Source organism: Triticum urartu, chromosome 3, assembly GCF_003073215.2.
Source record: "Triticum urartu cultivar G1812 chromosome 3, Tu2.1, whole genome shotgun sequence".
Classification (NCBI taxonomy): Eukaryota; Viridiplantae; Streptophyta; class Magnoliopsida; order Poales; family Poaceae; genus Triticum; species Triticum urartu.
Window position 1 is genome coordinate 569,336,099 of NC_053024.1, and position 8,749 is coordinate 569,344,847.

Genomic DNA, 8,749 nt, shown 5'->3' on the forward strand with positions numbered 1-8,749 from the left:
ATCATGATCAGCGCGACTCTGATGTAGAAATACTCGCCTTTGCTGGCGTCCTATGTCTTAGCCGGTGTTTTCCATAACATGTCTAACTCCTCTTGAAGTAGCCCCAGATATAGATTAATATTATTTCCTGGTTGTTTCGGCCCTTGAATCAGCATGCTCATGTGTACTTCGACTTCATGCACAACCAGGGGGAGGCTATACATCCATACAAACACGGGCCATGTGCTATGGTTGGTGTTGTGGTTGCCAAACGGATTCATGCCATCGGTACACGCGCCGAGCAGGATGTACCTTGCATCACATTCGAAATACCGATAGAAGCCGTTCAACCCTCTCCACTGGCTTCCATCCTTGACGTGTCTCTGTTTCGAATCATCTCCATCGTCGGGCTTCTTCCTCTCCACATGCCAGCGCATGAGATTTGATTCCTTGGGATCTACGAAATACCGCTGGAGACGGGGAGTGATCGGTAAGTACCATACAACTTTCTGGGGACACTTCTTCCCGGACTTCTTGTATCGAGAAGCATTACACACCAGACAACTTGTTTTTTCCGATAAATTATGCAATTGTTGATGCATGCGTGGTATCTAACGTGCGGCAGATCAAGAGGGCACATGATCTTTTTGGCCTCATTCATAATAGTAGTACATAGATTCCCCACGGGAAGAACATCCTTTAGGTACTTGAGATGCTCATCGAGGCTAATGTCGGTCCATTTGTTTTTAGCCTTCGTCTTCAGGAGTTGGAGCGTGAAACTCAAGCGGGTCACCTTAGGATTGCAACCATCATACAATGGAGTGTTCGAGTCTACCACCAGTTTCTGCAGCTTAGCCTCCTCTCCAGAAGCAGCTCTCTCAATACTCATCTCCTTGCGAAGCAGTGCTTGAATATGAGGGTCCCGCACGATTGAACTTAGTACCGATGAACTCTACGGCATGGAGTCCACGTTCTCTCCGCCGCCATGTCCGGCCCCTTCTCCTCCGCCATATCCGGCCCCTTCTCCGCCGCCATGTCCGGCCTCTTCCCCACCGCCATTATCGATCATCTCTTCGTCTTGCCCGGCCGTGTCGTCATTGCCTGCCCCGTCGGCGTGCTCAACATCATCATCCTCATCTTCAATTATCCACCGAGTATAGCCATCCATGAAACCAGTCATGAGCAGGTGCGCTTTGACACAATCATCGTCATAGGGGTCAAGCCAAACTATTCCTTTGCATCTTCGACACGGACATAAAACCTCTGTCAGGTTATTCTCTTTCATGTCCTGCACCACCGACCACAACCACCTGTCCACCATCGTTCCACTGACCATCATGAACGCCTGCACGGTAATAAGAAACAAATTGATTATAAAAATGCGTGCATGCATCAAAGTCATACAAAAATTCGGCATGATCTTCCCTAAAAATTGGACATATAGATCTAGAGTTTGCCCGGAATTCACCGAAACGGAAATAAATCGACATTTCAGCAAAACATAGGCAACTCACAAGCACGGCGTAAACTCATTCCACACACACAATTTCCATCATATCGCACACACATACACATATTTCCATTCTTGCAAAACACTACTGTAGGATGGTCCAAACGCGACACTACGATCAGAGCCCTTCGACAAAATTGTGTGCGATGCCATAATCGCAAACGGTGGTGTAAAAAACCGTTAAAAAGGTGCAAAATGTTTGTGATGACAGATGCATCAAACAGGGTTCAGAATTTAGTTGCGTGTGCGATGTAGGGCATACGGTTCGGCTCAATTAACTGTTTGGGATGAGGAGGCACAAAATAAACGGGCAGCCAGATGAAGGCGTGTGAGATATACAACATACGGTTCACTGGGATGAACTGTGTGTGATTAGGCAACGCAATGGAAATAGTTTAACTGAACAAGATGTGTGTGATACGCGGAAAACAGGTCCGTAATCTAAAATGTGTGCGAAGACCAATAATAACACAGACAATTGCTGCTAATAAGCCATGTGAATTGCTCTGTCTACAGTAGAATAACATGTGTGTATATATATATAACTGAAATAAACATCCAACTACATAAGTGACTATACAGATCATTCGCACACACCTCAATAAACAATTGCATGCATTCTAAAGTAGGAGAAACGATCGTCTAGTCATCTACTTCTTGTGATGCTCCCGCCACTGCTATGTGGCTCGATCTCTCGTCTGGGTCTAGAAGAAGACAGTTCCTCATGTCAACGATCTGCCTCTACATCTCGTAGCTTGTGTGCGCGTCCATGGCCGCGTACTTGACATGTTGTTCATCCAGTCTCTTATGCCACACATTGTGCCATGAATTCTTGTCCTTATTGCTCTCTTGCTTCATCTTCGCGTAGTAGGAGTCGATGATGGCAGAGGCGAGATCAACCAGGGAGTTCAGTTTGCTTTTGTCGGTGTCCCAGACCTTGTAGTGGTGCTGGATGTTGACAAGATTCGGGCATTTCAAGTCCGAAACCTTGAGCGCTTTTAGATTGTTGGTGGTGTCCACCGTAGCGAAACTGTAGTCGGAGCTCTTGATAAACCTAGAGAAATGCTCGCAAGGCCTTGTGGCAAGGTGGAAGTGGTAGACGAGGACGTCATGTCACACGCACAACTGGGCGACGACAACCTTCTGATCGTACCCGGCACAACCGATGGTGTACTCGAGGTCGAAGCCGACCACTCGGTACTTGTCCTTGACAAGGAACTGCTCCATAGTTTGGATGGAGCTCTCCACCGAGACCGGATCATTCGTGTACACCACCGAGAGGGCCTTCCCCCTCACGTGGGTGTCCACTACGTGATGCATGGTGAACTGCCTGCCGTTGTCATCGTCGGCTGCTGGGAGCGCCATTGGAGCCACGGGGAGCGTCATTGGAACCGCTGGATGTCCTCTCTGTAGGTGTCCTCGTGGGTGTGCTTATTGTGTCATGTGAGACGAGAGATGAAGGTAAATGGCCGCAGGAATAAAAGGGGGCTGGGCGGCGTGGATTTTCGGCGCGTCAGCATGGCAGTTTTTGTAGCAGGTAATTGCATTGTTGCGACGCGCCCGGCGCAACCGCTTCCACACGAACATGCATGATCGTGCGCCGGCCCAAAACACTAGCAGCGCTCATGGAGGGACGAGGGCAGAGCACCCGGAGGGACGCGAGTGCAGAGCGCGCGCGGTGGGACGCGAGCAGAGCGTGCCGCGGCCGCCTGAATCGCAAGCAACCACACTCATGGAGCAGTTGAACACACATGAAATAGTTGCCTACAAGCCGGCTGAAAGTTGCATCGCTGCATAGAGAGCGGCCGTGTGGTACCACGTACGTCTAGTCTATAGTCTCCTTTATATTCCGTGCCATACTTTTCCCTCAAATTTAACCAACAAAATGTTAATGCATGTTTTAAAAATTATATAATTAGAAACTATGTTAAAATACAAATCCAACTATATAATCTTTGGCGACATGCATTCGTATTTTATTAGTTAAATCATATTTATAAACCAGGACGGTGGTATAGTAGGTAATTAAATCACAAACGTTTTTTTATTAACCATATGTGTACGTGGCCTTTCGTCCTCCTCTTGCATGTCTTGTCACCCCGCTGCCGCAGACGGCTTACAACGTAAGCTTGCGCAGCGCGCGGGGACGTTCTTTTTGCCAAACGGTGGCGCCAATGAATCATCGGTGAGACCATTCCCACGCAACCTCGCAGGTTCTCACGCAAGCTTCCCGCCGACTCGGTGAAATCCCCCAAAATCCCAATGCTTATCGGCCTGCTATAAAAACCCTCATGACCCGCGAGTCCTGCGTCGCATTTTCCCCTCCATCCCTAGAGCTTATCTTGTCTGCTTCTCCCACATTCGGCAATGGCACTGGTCCGTCGTCGTCGCTCAACCACTCTGCCGTCATCAGAGGACAGCTCCAGCCAGGAGGCTACACCGCGGCGGCGACGTAGTCCTCGGCGTAGTGTAGTGCGTGTGGCGTCCCTGTTGGGTGTGCGCGGAACACCCACCACACACTCCGCCGCCGGTGCCCGTCGGCGGCTGTTGCCGGCCGTCGTTACCGCCACACCACCGTCGAATGCCAGGGCCATCGCCTGCTCCGCCGCCGCGGACCGAAGGCGGGAGATGGCCATCGTGGCCGCCACCCCACTACCGGCAACTGTGGCCATCACCCGCTCCGCTACCGTGGCCCGAAGGTGGGAGGTGGGGGTCATGGCCGCCACCCCGTCGCCGGCCGCCGTGGCCTCCAGCCCACCGTCGACCGCCGGGGTCATCCCCGCTTCGCCACCGCCGCCATAAGGTGGGAGGCGGAGGTGGATGCCCGCACGTACGACAGCGACCTTGCGCGCTACACCGAGTTCCTGCGGGAGGAGGAGGAGCGCCTCATCGAGCACGCAAAGAGCCTTACCGCCGCAGTGGCAGCGGCACACGCCGCCTCAGAGGCGAGCAATCAGGAGATCTACAAAGAGAACCACCGCTTCAAGAGGGGTCGTCTGAAGCAGCAGAGGGCGCTCAAGGCGAGCGTCGCTGAAGCTGCATTTGTGGCAGACATCGCATTGCGGTTGACCAGCTCATCGGTAGGCTCCTCCTCCGCCGCCTCTTATTGAGCGCGCTTGGCAGAGGAGAGGCAGCCGGAAGTAGTACAAAGCCCCTCCGCAGTAGTAGTAGTATTTAGGGGCTATTTTGTTCAGTTCATCTGACTATAAATATTGTGGAACTGTACAACGTACTTAAAATTAGCTAGTATATATAGTTGAACTAGCTATTTCAGTATGTGGTTGGCAACAATTGGAAAAAAGTTTGGTCGGTTCAGCTGTCGAGTTGAACTGTTTGTATAAATTAAGAACAACTGCTTAATCTATGAATGAAATTTATGCTTAATTACTGAATTTTAGTTGCAAAAATTAGATACTGCTAGTGTTTTTTAGCTTCATATTTTGACAAATCGCAGTGTTACAAGGATTGACAAATCTTACCAAATTGTTTGTGCGTGGTTCCACACGGGTCATCCAAAACAACCGTTTGCGTTGAAGGGATGCACAAATCCTACGCTGCTCTCACTTTGCATACGAGTGTTTTATCTAAAACGTTTGCGATCAAGAGGTGCAGAAATCCTGCTCGGCACATTTTCTCTTGGCTTCCTGGGGAAGCTGTTGGTTTGCATACGGGTGTTCTAACTAAAACGTTTGTGATGAGTGTTTTATATTTAAAAAGCGAATTAAATTGCGGCTTGGGCGTCATCAATGGAAAAAAATGCCAGCAAGGCGAGCGGCCATGGAAGTCAAAGGGCTCGCTTCCCAGTGAGCCTACGCAGTGTACAGCTCGCACGCTTCTCGGTGAGCCGGCGCACTCAAGGACAGCTTGCACACCTCTCGGTCAGCCTGCGCACCGGGCGGCGCTCGCACGCCTCCCATTCAGTCAAGTTCAAGCATCTGTCCGCACGGCACCTCCTACCGCCATTAAAACCAAGACACGTGGTGAGGGAGTCCGGGATTAGAGGGTCTCCGGACAGCCGGACTATATCCTTTGGCCGGGCTGTTGGACTATGAAGATACAAGATTGAAGACTTCGTCTCATGTCCGGATGGGACTCTACTTGGCGTGGAAGGCAAGCTAGGCAATACGGATATGTATATCTCCTCCTTTGTAACCAACCTTGTGTAACCCTAGCCCCCTCTGGTGTTTATATAAACCGGAGGGTTTTAGTCCGTAGGAAAACATACAATCAGACCATAGGCTAGCTTCTAGGGTTTAGCCTCTCCGATCTCGTGGTAGATCAACTCTTGTAATACTCATATCATCAATAATAAATCAAGCAGGACGTAGGGTTTTACCTCCATCAAGAGGGCCTGAACCTGGGTAAAACATTGTGTCCCCTACCTCCTGTTACCATCCGCCTTAGACGCACAGTTCGGGACCCCCTACCCGAGATCCGCCGGTTTTGACACCGACGTTGGTGCTTTCATTGAGAGCTCCTCTGTGTCATTGTCGTTAGGCTTGATGGCTCCTACGATCATCGATAGCGATGCAGTCCAGGGGGAGACTTTTCTCCCTGGACAGATCTTTGTGTTCGGCAGCTTCGCACTGCAGGCCAACTCGCTTGGCCATCTGGAGTAGATCGAAAGTTACGCCCCTGGCCACCAGGTCAGGTTTGGAAGCCTAAACTACACGGCCGATATCCGTGGAGACTTGATCTTCGACGGATTCGAGCCCCTGCCTTGTGCGCCACACGGTCACGATGAGTACGATTTAGATCTACCATCGGACAGTGTTCAAGAAGTCACACCGACAGCCGCTCTGACCCTCAATTTGGAGCCAGTTGCGCCATCCATGGACGGGTGGATAGACCCCGCCACGGAGGCCATATCCTCTGCGGTGATCGAGCCAAATATCAACCTTACCCTTCATGAGAGCCGTGTTGCCAAACTGCCGGATCCTTCTCCGGCCACGGACTCCGAACCGCCTGCGCCCGTTCCTATCGAATCCGATTGGGCGCCGATCATGGAGTTTACCTCCGCGGATATTTTTCAGCACTCGCCCTTTGGCGACATACTGAACTCATTAAGGTCTCTCTCCATGTCAGGAGAGTCCTGGCCGAACTACATCCGGCAAGATTGGGATGCGGATGACGAAGAAATTCGCCACCCACCCACCACCCACTTAGTAGCCACTATCGATGACTTAACCGACATGCTCGACTTCGACTCCGAAGACATCGACGGTATGGACGATGATGCGGGAGGCGAAGAGGAACCACTGCCCACAGGGCACTGGACATCCACCTCATCATATGACATATACATGGTGGACACACCCAAAGAAGGCAATGGTGACGAGACAACGGAGGATGACCCTTCCAAGAAGCAACCCAAGCGCCGCCATCCTCCGGACAGTGCCGAGGACAACAACAATCCCCGCTCTAAGTCCCGCCAAGGCAAAAGCGGTGATACCGGCACCAGAGATAATAGCACTCCGGACAGTGCCGAGGACAACAACAATCCCCTCCAGCAAGATTTAGAGCAGGAGGATGGGGAAGCCAGCCCTCCTAAGGGAGCGGCAGATGGAGAGGTGGAGGATGATAATTACATGCCTCCCTCCGAAGACGAGGCAAGCCTCAACGATGAAGAATTCGTCGTGCCAGAGGATCCCATCGAACAAGAGCGCTTCAAGCGCCGGCTTATAGCCACGGCAAATAGCCTTAAGAAAAAGCAGCTGCAGCTTCAAGCTCATCAAGATTTGCTAGCTGACAGATGGACTGAAGTCCCCGCGGCCGAGGAATATAAACTCGAATGCCCCTCCAAGAGTTACCCAAAGTGCAGGCTGCTACCCCGACTGAAGGAGGAAGCACCGAAACCTACATCCCCGGCGTATGACGTGGCTGATCAGCCACCTCGTGGCCGCGACAGAGAGGCATTCAGCCAAAAGCTTAGCCCACACCCCGACACCACTCAAATAACAAGGCATGGGGAAATACGCCAGACCTGCGAGACGTATTGGAGGACAAAGCAAAACACGCAAGATCGATCTACGGATCACGAGGGCGCGCCACTATGCGAGACGATAATCGTCACGTCGGATACAGTAAAAGTAAGTCTGGCCGGGCCGAACACAGCGGGCAAGACTCATTTGAGCTGCGTCGCGACATAGCCCAGTACAGAGGCACCGCACACCCCTTATGCTTCACAGACGAAGTAATGGATCATCAAATCCCAGAGGGTTTCAAACCCGTAAATATAGAATCATACGACAGCACAACAGATCCTGCGGTATGGATCGAGGATTTCCTCCTGCACATACACATGGGCCGCGGTGATGACCTACACGCCATCAAATACCTCCCACTCAAACTCAAAGGACCATCTCGGCATTGGCTCAACAGCTTGCCAGCAGAGTCCATTGGCTGTTGGGAAGATCTTTAAGCCGCATTCCTCGACAACTTTCAGGGCACTTATGTGCGACCACCAGATGCCGATGACTTAAGCCACATAATTCAGCAGCCAGAGGAATCGGGCAGGCAATTCTGGACACGGTTCCTAAGAAAGAAAAATCAAATCGTCGACTGTCCGGATGCAGAGGCCCTAGCAGCTTTCAAGCACAACATCCGCGACGAATGGCTAGCCCGGCACCTTGGCCAGGAAAAGCCGAAATCTATGGCAGCCCTCATGACACTCATGACCCGCTTCTGTGCCGGAGAGGACAGCTGGTTGGCTCGTAGCAATAACATATCAAAGAACCATGGTACTTCGGATACCAAGGACGGCAATGGTAGGTCACGTCGCAACAAACATAAAGCGCTGCATTAACAGCGACAATACCGAGATACGGCAATCAATGCTGGATTCAAAGGCTCTAAACCCGGTCAGCGGAAAAAGGCGTTCAAAAGAAGCACTCCGGGCCCGTCCAGTTTGGACCGTATACTCGATCACTCGTGTCAAATACATGGCACCCCCGACAAGCCAGCCAACCACACCAACAGGGATTGTTGGGTGTTCAAGCAGGCCGGCAAGTTAAATGCCGAAAACAAATATAAGGGATCACATAGTGATGACGAGGAGGAGCCCCGGCAGCCGAACACCGGAGGACAGAAGAGGTTCCCCCCACAAGTGCGTACGGTGAACATGATATACGCAACACACATCCCCAAGAGGGAGCGGAAGCATGTGCTCAAGGATGTATATGCGTTGGAGCCAGTCGCCCTAAAGTTCAACCCATGGTCCTCCTGTCCGATCACCTTCAATCGCAGGGACCACCCCACTAG